General features: G+C 41.7%; 4 non-coding genes across 4 annotated transcripts; all 4 read right to left on the bottom strand.

The window, feature by feature from the left end:
- Positions 1–6519: 6519 nt before the first annotated feature.
- LOC135018893 (U1 spliceosomal RNA) lies at positions 6520–6683 on the bottom strand. The gene has a single exon (XR_010216522.1). It is a non-coding gene; the product is annotated as a U1 spliceosomal RNA (small nuclear RNA).
- A 150-nt stretch (positions 6684–6833) lies between these two features.
- On the bottom strand, positions 6834–6997 carry LOC135018802 (U1 spliceosomal RNA). Its single transcript, XR_010216436.1, has one exon. It is a non-coding gene; the product is annotated as a U1 spliceosomal RNA (small nuclear RNA).
- A 676-nt stretch (positions 6998–7673) lies between these two features.
- Positions 7674–7836, bottom strand: LOC135018999 (U1 spliceosomal RNA). The gene has a single exon (XR_010216618.1). It is a non-coding gene; the product is annotated as a U1 spliceosomal RNA (small nuclear RNA).
- A 152-nt stretch (positions 7837–7988) lies between these two features.
- On the bottom strand, positions 7989–8152 carry LOC135019074 (U1 spliceosomal RNA). The gene has a single exon (XR_010216674.1). It is a non-coding gene; the product is annotated as a U1 spliceosomal RNA (small nuclear RNA).
- Between the last annotated feature and the right edge of the window lie 6008 nt (positions 8153–14160).

Raw genomic sequence — 14160 nt, 5'->3', positions numbered from 1 at the left:
TGCTAGCAAGCTGAATATTTAAATCCTTTTTGTTCCGCAGCATTCCAATGCGGAAGATTCCATGGAACCAGAGATCCTTCCATTGAGAAGGACATGCTGCCTGGATGACTACACTGTGCAAATTAAATCACGGAGCCAGTTGGTTTGTGGGTGGCTCTGGTGACTGGGTGGTTGGGTGGGTGGTGTGTCGGAGGTGGAGCACATGCAAATGATTGTGTATCATCCAGCTAGTGAGAGTGAAAACTCATGCAGGAGTGTGCCTGCTTGTCAGTGGGTTATGCACCTTGCCAGACGTTAAATCTACATAGAGCAGCTGGAGGGGACAAGAGCATGTTTGCAAAATATAGATAGAAGAGCATATATGCTGGCGCATTCTCCATGATTGTGTCAGCTTATGTTTTGGTGCACTGCACTTTCCTCCACTAAGTTTTAGCCATTTTTGTTAAGCTCAAGTGTAGTTGCTTCTCGGCCTTTTGGCTGTGATCTTGTATTGTGGTTGAAGGGTCTGCTGGAGGGAGGGATTGCTTTCTTCATTGGCGAAAGACCAAAGATATTCCAGGATGGAAGGCTTGGGAACACTATCTGTTTTTCAGTTGTGGAAGAGCACAGAGGTCGGATTGGACTACATTCTATAGTAAAGGATGTCTTTCTATTTATTAAACCTCCCCTTATATGTGTCAGTCTTTCAATAAAGCTTCGGGCTTGTGATTCCCTCACCCTCTTACACTCCACACCCATAGCCTTATTAACTGTTGTATTATTGTACAGTTTAAATGTATAGTGCAGTTCATGATTTATAGTGTAGGCTGGCCTGTGCTGTAGTTCTTGAACTGTACTATACCATCAGCATTTCTATTGTGTTTTGGCTGTGCCGCAACGCGGTACTTATGTGTGTAATGTTTATGTATGTTTTTTTGCTTCTTTATGTGCATCGGTCCTACAAGTAATGAAAGCTCTTCTCCCATCTCCCTTTTCTGAAAAGCCATTTAATATATGGTTCCCAGATAGGGGACATATCAGATATTGGATTTCAAAAGCATCAAATATCATACCACTTTTATTGCCATCAAAGATAAACATTGATTGTTTTCAGATATTGGCTTGAAAAAGCAGTCTTTATTGACATAAAAAAAAAACATACATAAACATTGCACACATAAATACAGTGTTGCAGCACAGCCAAAACACAATACAAATGCTGACGGTATAGTACAGTTCAAGAACTACAGCACAGGCCAGTCTACACTATAAATCATGAACTGCACTATACATTTAAAGTATACAATAATACAACAGTTAATAAGGCTATGGGTGTGGAGTGTAAGAGGGTGAGGGATTCACAAAACCGAAGCTTTATTGTAACACAGACACATATAAGGGGAGGGTCAATAAATAGAAAGATATCCTTTACTATAGAATGTAGTCCAATCCGACCTCTGTGCTCTTCCACAACTGAAAAACAGATAGTGTTCCCAAGCCTTCCATCCTGGAATATCTTTGGTCTTTCGCCAATGAAGAAAACAATCCCTCCCTCCAGCAGACCCTTCAACCACGATACAAGATCACAGCCAAAAGGCTGAGAAGCAACTACACTTGAGCTTAACAAAAATGGCTAAAACTTAGTGGAGGAAAGTGCAGTGCACCAAAACATAAGCTGACACAATCATGGAGAATGCGCCAGCATATATGCTCTTCTATCTATATTTTGCAAACCTGCTCTTGTCCCCTCCAGCTGCTCTATGTAGATTTAACGTCTGGCAAGGTGCATAACCCACTGACAAGCAGGCACACTCCTGCATGAGTTTTCTCTCTCACTAGCTGGATGATACACAATCATTTGCATGCGCTCCACTTCCGACACACCACCCACCCATCCACCCAGTCACCAGAGCCACCCACAAGCCAACTGGCTCCGTGATTTAATTTGCACAGTGTAGTCATCCAGGCAGCATGTCCTTCTCAATGGAAGGATCTCTGGTTCCATGGAATCTTCCGCATTGGAATGCTGCGGAACAAAAAGGATTTAAATATTCAGCTTGCTAGCATTCAATGTACCTGCGGCTTGGCTCTAGCACATGGGTCTTCATCCTGTGGCCCTCCAGCTGCTGTGAAACTACACATCCCAGCATGCCCTGCCACAGTTTTGCTATTAAGGTATGCTAAAACTGAGGCAGGGCATGCTGGGATGTGTAGTTCCACAGCAGCTGGAGGGTCGCAGGTTGAAGACCCATGTTTTAGCATGCCTGTTCTATGATGCATGTTCCATGATGTCACAATCAGCTTGGAATGGGGTGTCTAGCAGGCATTTGCTGACAGCCACTTGAGGGAGACACACATCAGGAGATGCAGCATATCGGAGGTCTTCGATGCCTTTCCAGCAAATGCACACCACCTGCTGCTGGTCTGGACACAAAACAATGCCCACAATCGAAGTCCCAAAATGCCCAACTACAGGATTCATGTAAGTAGTGAATTTAGGAATGAATTTAGAAGTAGGAAATTAAGTTAGTTCACAAGTACATTCAAATTCAGATCTAAAGACTAAACACAAAACACAAAATAAGACTCCACAGAGCAATTATCAGGTGTCTTTATCAATTGTTGCATTTAAAAAATCAAGCAATTAGGGAGCACAATGTTGCGACAATGTAACCCTATTTGCAAAATAGTACTAAATAAGTTTGTCGATGTAAGACATTTGCAAAGGCGCAAAGAAAACACGCTGGAAAATGCAACTGAATCTGTTTTTGGAGGTTAGAAAAGATGCAGGATCAAGTAGCTCCATGGGTAGGGTGTTTGATTAGAATTCAACAGGTTATAGGTTTGAATCCTGGGTATGATAGTTTGAGGTGTTATTTAATAAAGCATGTTTATATATTAGTCACACATGGCTTACTTGTACAAATGGCATGTCACCAGTTAGTGCTGACTGCTGATATGCCATTTGCACTAAAACAAATTAAAATGGTAAAAGTTATTGTACTTTAAGTAAAAATAAAAGCTAAAATATCAATCCCAGTTTTGGATTACTTTAATGAACAAAAAAAAAATGCATATAGCAAAGGATAGTTTCAATCTGCCTACCTCTGGGTTATGGACCCAGCATGCTTCCATTACAGTACTCTGCTGCACATGTAAGTGCAAGAGATCCTGAAGCACTCACTCATCATGGGAAAGTACCAATGTGTTTCTTCATTGGTTGATGGAAGAAACATCTTACAAAAACTCTCCACATTATTGACTTTTTAAAATGTTTCTAGGAATCGTTCTAGATGAATGCTTATTAGCCTTTGTCAGTATGGACTTTTACAAAGTGTTGCTGTGGCGCAATCAGTTACTGTGTAAGGCTATTAACCAAAAGGTTGGTGGTTCAATCCCACCCAGGGACGTAATTGACCTTGTTATCAGATTTTGGTGATCTTTATGTAGACAAGTGAAAATTTCAAACCCCCTCTTATGGTGTAGGGTACCTGGCCTTCTCTGATGTAATCAGAGTTAGATTTGATTCAGTGATTTTATAAAAACAGCTAGGAAGCACAATTTAGCAGTGGGTTGCAGAGAAAAAGAAATATGCTGGCAAAAAAATCCAATTGAGTGATTAAACAGCTTTTCATTTTCTGGCTTTATTTTTATGCTAACAAATTTGTTCTCTGAAAAGTGTCCACAAAGCCAAGTTTCTGATTAACACATTTGTAGGGATGGTTTTTAACCTATTACTAAATTAAACTTGCTTCATTGGAAAGGCAGCAAGATGCATCCTCATTTCAATATCTACTGAAATAATACAGGTTGACACCAGGAAACATTAACGCCACTGCATCCTTTGTGCTTTCTCATGTGGAAGTCTGTTTAATGTGAAAACAAGGTGATATCTAATTAGCACACAGGTAAGGAATTAAGAAAATATTTATTTAAGGGTGAAGATGTTTCTCACAAAATCGTTGCCCCAATGCATCATTGAAATTCAAGCTGGAAAGATGATTTTAATATATCACTTGTACATTTTGTATTGCTCTTCTGGTGACAATGTAGTTTGTTTTTGTCAATTACCATTTTAATAATCGGGTAAAGAAAATTAAGTGGATTTTTGAAAGAAAACAATACTGTCAATATACTATTAAAACAAATGAAAATGGTAAAAGTTATTGTACTTTAAGTAAAAATAAAAGAGCAAAAATATCAATCCCAGTTTTGGATTACTTTAATTAACAAAAAAAAAACGCATATAGCAGAGGATAGTTTCAATCTGCCTACCTCTGGGCTATGGACCCAGCATGCTTCCATTACAGTACTCTGCTGCACATGTAATTGCAAGAGATCCTGAAGCACTCACTCATCATGGGAAAGTACCAATGTGTTTCTTCATTGGTTGATGGAAGAAACATCTTACAAAAACTCTCCAGATTATTGACTATTTAAAGTTTTTCTAGGAAACGTTCTAGATGAATGCTTATTAGCCTTTGTCAGTATGTACTTTTGCAAAGTGTCGCTGTGGCGCAATCAGTTAGTGTGTACAGCTATTAACCAAAAGGTTGGTGGTTCAATCCCACCCAGGGATGTAATTGACCTTGTTATCAGATTTTGGTGATCTTTAAGTAGACAAGTCAAAATTTCAAAAACCCCTGTTATGGTGTAGGGTACCTGGCCTTCTCTGATGTAATCAGAGTTAGATTTGATTCAGTGATTTTATAAAAACAGCTAGGAAGCACAATTTAGCAGTGGTTTGCAGAGAAAAAGAAATATGCTGGCAAAAAAATCAAATTGAGTGATTAAACAGCTCTTCATTTTCTGGCTTTATTTTTATGCTAACAAATTTGTTCTCTGAAAAGTGTCCACAAAGCCAAGTATCTGATTAACATCTTTGTAGGGATGGTTTTTCACCTATTACTAAATTAAACTTGCTTCATTGGAAAGGCAGCAAGATGCATCCTCATTTCAATATCTACTGAAATAATACAGGTTGACACCAGGAAACATTAACGCCACTGCATCCTTGCTGCTTTCTCATGTGGAAGTCTGTTTAATGTGAAAACAAGGTGATATCTAATTAGCACACAGGTAAGGAATTAAGAAAATCTTTATTTAAGGGTGAAGATGTTTCTCACAAAATCGTTGCCCCAATGCATCATTGAAATTCAAGCTGGAAAGATGATTTTAATATATCACTTGTACATTTTGTATTGCTCTTCTGGTGACAATGTAGTTTGTTTTTGTCAATTACCATTTTAATAATAGGGTAAAGAAAATTAAGTGGATTTTTGAAAGAAAACAATACTGTCAATATACTATTAAAACAAATTAAAATGGTAAAAGTTATTGTACTTTAAGTAAAAATAAAAGAGCAAAAATATCAATCCCAGTTTTGGATTACTTTAATTAACAAAAAAAAAATGCATATAGCAGAGGATAGTTTCAATCTGCCTACCTCTGGGTTAAGGGGCCCAGCATGCTTCCATTGCAGTACTCTGCTGCACATGTAAGTGCAAGAGATCCTGAAGCACTCACTCATCATGGGAAAGTACCAATGCGTTTCTTCATTGGTTGATGGAAGAAACATCTTACAAAAACTCTCCAGATTATTGACTTTTTAAAGTTTTCTAGGAAACGTTCTAGATGAATGCTTATTAACCTTTGTCAGTATGTACTTTTGCAAAGTGTCTCGGTGGTGCAATCGGTTAGTGTGTTTGGTTATTAACCAAAGGGTTGGTGGTTCAATCCCACCCAGGGATGTTATTGACCTTGTCATCAGATTTTGGTGATCTTTAAGTAGACAAGTCAAAATTTCAAACCCCCTCTTATGGTGTAGGGTACCTGGCCTTCTCTGATGTAATCAGAGTTAGATTTAATTAAGTGATTTTATAAAAGAACAGCTAGGAAGCACAACTTAGCAGTGGGTTGCAGAGAAAAAGAAATACGCTTGCAGAAAAATCCAATTGAGTGATTAAACAGCTCTTCATTTTCTGGCTTTATTTTTATGCTAACTAATTTGTTCTCTGAAAAGTGTCCACAAAGCCAAGTATCTGATTAACACCTTTGTAGGGATGGTTTTTCACCTATTACTAAATTAAACTTGCTTCATTGGAAAGGCAGCAAGTGATGTCATCCAAGCAGTGGGTCAAAGTTGGCTTCAACCCTCGTCTGCTTATGAAAAGAGAAAAGGGATATGCAGGGCATGGCGGCCTTTTGCGACGCTTGGATGACCCCTAGTTTGCATTAAACACCCCCACCCTCCTTCGGTGTGGGGCTCATGTTGGCCATGCCCCAGCCCCTGAAGCATTCAAGCTGATTTCTTGCAGCAGCTGGGTACTGTAACAGCTCCAGAGCTGCTCTGTAAGGCAAGTAAAAGGGTGTGGGCCCTGCAGCACTACCTGTAGTTTGCATTGTGCATTGGAAGGCACAAAGTAAGCAGACGGGAGGAGAAGTCAGGATAGTGCACAAGGTTATAGAAGGGAGGGGCTCAAGAAAAGAGAAGTGGAAACAGACAGCATACTAGGCTGGAGAGAGACCTGAGACAAAGAGATCTGAATTATACGAGAGCCGTCCAGGGGAAACACAAATTATGCAGTCAAGTTTCCCACATTTGGGGAAATCGCAAGGGGCAGCACACCCAGAGTGCAATGGGTGAGCCTTGCCCTGGGAGAAGCACCTTCATGATCATAGTATCTCACCTGGCAGGTTAGTAGGAGTTGGGCTAGAGCTGGGGAGGGTCGCTGCTCGGGCACTACCTTTCAAGTGAAGGAGATCCAACTGAGGCAGCACAAGGGAACTCTCAAAAGAAGAACAAGGCTAGAGGAAGATCTGAGACAAAGAAATTTGACTTTACCAGAGCTGACCAGAGGAAAGCACAAACACAGTCCACCACTACCACAAATAATGCAGTCGAGTTTCCCACATTTGGGGAAATCACAGGGGTCAGCATACCCAGAATGCAATGAATGAACCTCACCCTGGGAAAACAATCTTCATGACAATAGTATCTCCTATGCAAAATAAGTATGATTTGGGATAGGGCTGGGGAGGGCCGCTGCTCAGGCACATCTCTGTCAAGTAAAGGAGATTCAACTGAGGCAGCACAAGGGAACTCTCATCTGGGGACAACAACTGCAGGGAGAACACATATTTTCAGATGAACATGGGGTGGCAGAAGGCTGCCTAATACTGAAGCACCCCCAAACAACAAACCAAATGCAACAACTAGTGCAAGCATTCCTGGGGGATGGCCTGCAGCAGATGGATTTGAATATGGTGATGTCATCCAAGCAGTGGGTCAAAGTTGGCTTCAACCCTTGTCTGCATATGAAAAGAGAAAAGGAGCGTGCAGGGCATGGAGGCCTTTTGTTGGTGCTTGGATGACCCCTAGTTCGCATTAAGCACCCCCACCCTCCTTCGGTGTGGGGCTCATGTTGGCCATTCCCCAGCCCCTGAAGCATTCAAGCTGATTTCTTGCAGCAGCTGGGCACTGTAACAGCTCCAGAGCTGCTCTGTAAAGCAAGTAAAAGGGTGTGGGCCCTGCAGCACTACCCGTAGTTTGCATTGTGCATTGGGAGGCACAAAGTAAGCAGACGGGAGGAGAAGTCAGGATAGTGCACAAGGGTATAGAAGGGAGGGGCTCAAGAAAAAAAGAAGTGGAACCAGACAGCAAACTAGGCTGGAGAGAGACCTGAGACAAAGAGATCTGAATTACATGAGAGCCGACCAGGGAAAACTCAAATTATGCAGTCAAGTTTCCCACATTTGGGGAAATCGCAGGGGCAGCACACCCAGAGTGCAATGGGTGAGCCTTGCCCTGGGAGAAGCAACTTCATGATCATAGTATCTCACCTGGCAGGTAAGTAGGAGTTGGGCTAGAGCTGGGGAGGGTCGCTGCTCGGGCACCCCCCTGTCAAGTGAAGGAGATCCAACTGAGGCAGCACAAGGGAACTCTCGAAAGAAGAACAAGGCTAGAGGAAGATCTGAGACAAAGAAATCTGAATTTTACCAGAGCTGACCAGAGGAAAGCACAAATACAGTCCCCCACTACCACAAATAATGCAGTCGAGTTTCCCACATTTGGGGAAATCACAGGGGTCAGCATACCCAGAATGCAATGAATGAACCTAACCCTGGGAGAACAATCTTCATGACCATGGTATCTCCTATGCAAAATAAGTATGATTTGGGATAGGGCTGGGGAGGGCCGTTGCTCAGGCACATCTCTGTCAAGTAAGTTGCATTTGATTTGTTGTTTGGGGGTGCTTCAGTATTAGGCAGCCTTCTGCCCTACCATGTTCATCTGAAAATATGTGTTCTCCCTGCAGTTGTTGTCCCCAGATGAGAGTTCCCTTGTGCTGCCTCAGTTGAATCTCCTTTTGGAGAAGACCTCAATAAGATTGTAGCTGATCTGGCTACTGCTAAAACAGCTTGCCTACCTAGTATGACTCCTACCACGCAGAAGGCTAAAAGTACTTTTCTTGGCCCTTTCATCCTCCAGGTAAAGCGTACCCAAGGTCAGGCATACCCAAAGCAAGCTCATGTTTCCAGACCTGCCAAGCCCAGACTGAAGCAATCCTGGGCTGCCCATCAGCCTGCTTCCAAAACGGACAAGCCTGCCGCATGACGGTGCAGGCCTCCCTCTGGGGGATCCCAGGGTGGGGGACCCGACTTCTAGGTTTGGCAAAGAAAGGTATAATTCTAAGCTAGAGAATTCTGTTTGGAGCTCACCTTGTACTTTGTGAAGAAATAATCAGCATTGTGGCTGAGCAGATACATGTAGTGTGTGGCTGCAAACTGCATGGATCTGCTGCGTTGTAATGCTGATTCTTTTTTTTTGCAAAGTACCAATAGCTTCATATAATGTTCACAATTTTTATGCAGGATCAAATAGCTCAATAGGTAGGGTGTTTGATTAGAGTTCAACAGGTTATAGGTTTGAATCCTGGGTATGGTAGTTTGAGATGTGTTATTTAATAAAGTATGTTGTTCTGACTGCCGGCATCCTATCACCTGGGATATCATACTAAATAAATGGAGTTGATCAAATTTTTTTTTTTTTTTTAACTAGGGACAATTTCCAGATACTTCCCTTTATAACTGAGATTGCCCCCTGGAACTTCACATCAGTTGACAACTATGCATGAGTGGGCAGTGCTTGCCCTGGATCTGTCCACCCATTTATGTGCCGCCATAAAATAAAGCATGACTAACAGTTATCCTGGGCGTACACTACACAATTATCTGTCAGGCTATCTATCCAGTCTGGATGGTTGGAATGAAAATCTGGTAATGTATAGGAGCAAATGTCAATTAACCATTTGCTCCCAAACACTAGAAAAGTGGTCAAAAATGGTCATTACACAAATTGGTTAAACCCAAAATTTAACCAATTTGTTTAGGGGACCATTTTTGTCCATTTTTTAGTGTTTGAGAGTAAATCGTTGATGGTCATTTGCTCACATAGATAACCGGATTTCTATTCCAACCAGCCAGTGTTGGAGAGATGGTCTGCCAGATTACATAATGCATACCAGAGCCATAACTAGACTTTTTGGTGCCCTGTGACAGAGAATTATATGCCCTCCCCCCCATTTTTGCAATATGGACAAAAGGCGCATGCCTTGTGGGGAAGGGGCATAACAAGATTGGTCTCAGAGAAAGCACATGAGATATGAAGATATATCTAGTATACTTGACACTCAATGGTTTGTGGTATTGCAGGGGTGCCCTCCTTAAATGCATATACAGTCACACATGGCATGTTTGTGTAAATGGCATATCAGCAGTCAGCACTAACTGGTGACATGCCATTTGTACAAGTAAGCCATGTGTGACTAATATATAAACATACTTTATTAAATAACACCTCAAACTATCATACCCAGGATTCAAACCTAAAACCTGTTAAATTCTAATCAAACACCCTACCCATTGAGCTACTTGATCCTGCATCTATTCTAACCTCCAAAAACAGATTCAGTTGCATTTTCCAGCGTGTTTTGTTTGCGCCTTTGCAAATGTCTTACATCGACAAACTTATTTAGTACTATTTTGCAAATAGGGTTACATTGTCGCAACATTGTGTTCCCTAATTGCTTGATTTTTTAAATGCAAAAATTGATAAAGACACCTGATAATTGCTCTGTGGAGTCTTCTTTTGTGTCTACTTCTTATCTACATTTAATTCCCTACCTATAATCAAGGCATTTTTAAATGCTGGGTGCTGCCAGGACGTGAGGCCTACCTAGTCTTTAGATCTGAATTTGAATGTACTTGTGAACTAACTTAATTTCCTACTTCTAAATTCATTCCTAAATTCACTACTTACATTAATCCTGTAGTTGGGCATTTTGAGCCTTCAATTGTGGGCATTGTTTTGTGTCCAGACCAGCAGCTGGTGGTGTGCATTTGCTGGAAAGGCATCGAAGACCTCCGATATGCTGCATCTCCTGATGTGTGTCTGCCTCAAGTGGCTGTCAGCAAATGCATGCTAGACACCCCATTCCAAGCTGATTGTGACATCACGGAACATGCATCATAGAACAGGCATGCTAGAACATGGGTCTTCAACCTGCGACCCTCCAGCTGCTGTGGAACTACATATCCCAGCATGCCCTGCCTCAGTTTTAGCATACCTTAAAAGCAAAACTGTGGCAGGGCATGCTGGGATGTGTAGTTTCACAGCAGCTGGAGGGCCACAGGATGAAGACCCATGTGCTAGAACCAAATCGCAGGTACATTGAATGCTAGCAAGCTGAATGTTTAAATCCTTTTTGTTCCGCAGCATTCCAATGCGGAAGATTCCATGGAACCAGAGATTATTCCATTGAGAAGGACATGCTGCCTGGATGACTGCACTGTGCAAATTAAATCACGGAGCCAGTTGGCTTGTGGGTGGCTCTGGTGACTGGGTGGTTGGGTGGGCGGTGTGTCGGAGGTGGAGCACATGCAAATGAATGTGTATCATCCAGCTAGTGAGAGAGAAAACTCATGTAGGAGTGTGCCTGCTTGTCAGTGAGTTATGCACCTTGCCAGACGTCAAATCTACATGGAGCAACTGGAGGGGACAAGAGCAGGTTTGGAAAATATAGACAGAAGAGCATATATGCTGGCGCATTCTCCATGATTGTGTCAGCTTATGTTTTGGTGCACTGCACTTTCCTCCACTAAGTTTTAGCCATTTTGTTTAAACGCAAGTGTAGTTGCTTCTCGCTCTTTTGGCTGTGATATTGTATTGTGGTTGAAGAGTCTGCTGGAGGGATTGTTTTCTTCATTGGCGAGAGACTGAAGATATTCCAGGATGGAAGGCTTGGGAACACTATCCGTTTTTCAGTTGTGGAAGAGTTGAAAGACCGGATTGGACTACATTCTATAGTAAAGGGTATCTTTGTATTTATTAATCCTCCCTTTATATGTGTCTGTCTTTCAATAAAGCTTTGGGCTTGTGATTCCGTCACCCTCTTACACTCCACACCCATAGCCTTATTAACTATTGTATTGTTTAAATGTATAGTGCAGTTCATGATTTATAGTGTAGGCTGACCTGTGCTGTAGTTCTTGAACTGTACTATACCGACAGCATTTGTATTGTGTTTTGGCTGTGCTGCAACACAGTACTTATGTGTGTAATGTTTATGTATGTTTTTTTGCTTCTTTATGTCAATAAAGACTGCTTTTTCAATCCAATATCTGAAAACAATCAATGTTTATCTTTGATGGCAATAGAAGTGGTATGATATTTGCTGCTTTTGAAAGGCAATATCTGATATGTCCCCTATCTGGGAACCATATATTAAATGGCTTTTCAGAAAAGGGAGATGGGAGAAGAGCTTTCAGTACTTGTAGGACCGATGCACATTTCCTATTCTAGCCTCCAAAAACAGATTCAGTTGCATTTTCCAGCGTGTTTTGGATGCGCCTTTGCAAATGTCTTACATCGACAAACTTATTTAGTACTATTTTGCAAATAGGGTTACATTGTTGCAACATTGTGTTCCCTAATTGCTTGATTTTTTAAATGCAACAATTGATAAAAACACCTGATAACTGCTCTGCGGAGTCTTATTTTGTGTCTACTTCTTATCTACATTTAATTCCGTACCTCTAATCAAGGCATTTTTAAATGCTGGCGGCTGCCAGGACGTGAGGCCTACCTAGACTTTAGATCTGAATTTGAATGTACTTGTGAACTAACTTAATTTCCTACTTCTAAATTCATTCCTAAATTCACTACTTACATGAATCCTGTAGTTGGGCATTTTGGGACTTCGATTGTGGGCATTGTTTTGTGTCCAGACCAGCAGCAGGTGGTGTGCATTTGCTGGAAAGGCATCGAAGACCTCCGATATGCTGCATCTCCTGATGTGTGTCTCCCTCAAGTGGCTGTCAGCAAATGCCTGCTAGACACCCCATTCCAAGCTGATTGTGACATCACGGAACATGCATCATAGAACAGGCATGCTAAAACATGGGTCTTCAACCTGCGACCCTCCAGCTGCTGTGGAACTACACATCCCAGCATGCCCTGCCTCAGTTTTAGCATACCTTATAGCAAAACTGTGGCAGGGCATGCTGGGATGTGTAGTTTCACAGCAGCTGGAGGGCCACAGGATGAAGACCCATGTGCTAGAGCCAAGCCGCAGGTACATTGAATGCTAGCAAGCTGAATATTTAAATCCTTTTTGTTCCGCAGCATTCCAATGCGGAAGATTCCATGGAACCAGAGATCCTTCCATTGAGAAGGACATGCTGCCTGGATGACTACACTGTGCAAATTAAATCACGGAGCCAGTTGGTTTGTGGGTGGCTCTGGTGACTGGGTGGTTGGGTGGGTGGTGTGTCGGAGGTGGAGCACATGCAAATGATTGTGTATCATCCAGCTAGTGAGAGTGAAAACTCATGCAGGAGTGTGCCTGCTTGTCAGTGGGTTATGCACCTTGCCAGACGTTAAATCTACATAGAGCAGCTGGAGGGGACAAGAGCAGGTTTGCAAAATATAGATAGAAGAGCATATATGCTGGCGCATTCTCCATGATTGTGTCAGCTTATGTTTTGGTGCACTGCACTTTCCTCCACTAAGTTTTAGCCATTTTTGTTAAGCTCAAGTGTAGTTGCTTCTCGGCCTTTTGGCTGTGATCTTGTATTGTGGTTGAAGGGTCTGCTGGAGGGAGGGATTGCTTTCTTCATTGGCGAAAGACCAAAGATATTCCAGGATGGAAGGCTTGGGAACACTATCCGTTTTTCAATTGTGGAAGAGTTGAAAGACCGGATTGGACTACATTCTATAGTAAAGGATGTCTTTCTATTTATTAATCCTCCCCTTATATGTGTCAGTCTTTCAATAAAGCTTCGGGCTTGTGATTCCCTCACCCTCTTACACTCCACACCCATAGCCTTATTAACTGTTGTATTATTGTACAGTTTAAATGTATAGTGCAGTTCATGATTTATAGTGTAGGCTGGCCTGTGCTGTAGTTCTTGAACTGTACTATACCGTCAGCATTTCTATTGTGTTTTGGCATTGCCGCAACGCGGTACTTATGTGTGTAATGTTTATTTATGTTTTTTTGCTTCTTTATGTGCATCGGTCCTACAAGTACTGAAAGCTCTTCTCCCATCTCCCTTTTCTTAAAAGCCATTTAATATATGGTTCCCAGATAGGGGACATATCAGATATTGCCTTTCAAAAGCATCAAATATCATACCACTTTTATTGCCATCAAAGATAAACATTGATTGTTTTCAGATATTGGCTTGAAAAAGCAGTTTTTATTGACATTAAAAAAACATACATAAACATTACACACATAAGTACAGTGTTGCAGCACAGCCAAAACACAATACAAATGCTGACGGTATAGTACAGTTCCAGAACTACAGCACAGGCCAGCCTACACTATAAATCATGAACTGCACTATACATTTAAACTATACAATAATACAACAGTTAATAAGGCTATGGGTGTGGAGTGTAAGAGGGTGAGGGATTCACAAAACCGAAGCTTTATTGTAACACAGACACATATAAGGGGAGGGTCAATAAATAGAAAGATATCCTTTACTATAGAATGTAGTCCAATCCGACCTCTGTGCTCTTCCACAACTGAAAAACAGATAGTGTTCCCAAGCCTTCCATCCTGGAATATCTTTGGTCTTTCGCCAATGAAGAAAACAATCCCTCCCTCCAGC

The sequence above is a fragment of the Pseudophryne corroboree genome, unplaced genomic scaffold, assembly GCF_028390025.1.
Source record: "Pseudophryne corroboree isolate aPseCor3 unplaced genomic scaffold, aPseCor3.hap2 scaffold_330, whole genome shotgun sequence".
In the NCBI taxonomy this organism is placed as follows: Eukaryota; Metazoa; Chordata; class Amphibia; order Anura; family Myobatrachidae; genus Pseudophryne; species Pseudophryne corroboree.
Note: the sequence above shows the minus strand (reverse complement) of the source record. Positions and strands in the feature narration are given on the sequence as shown.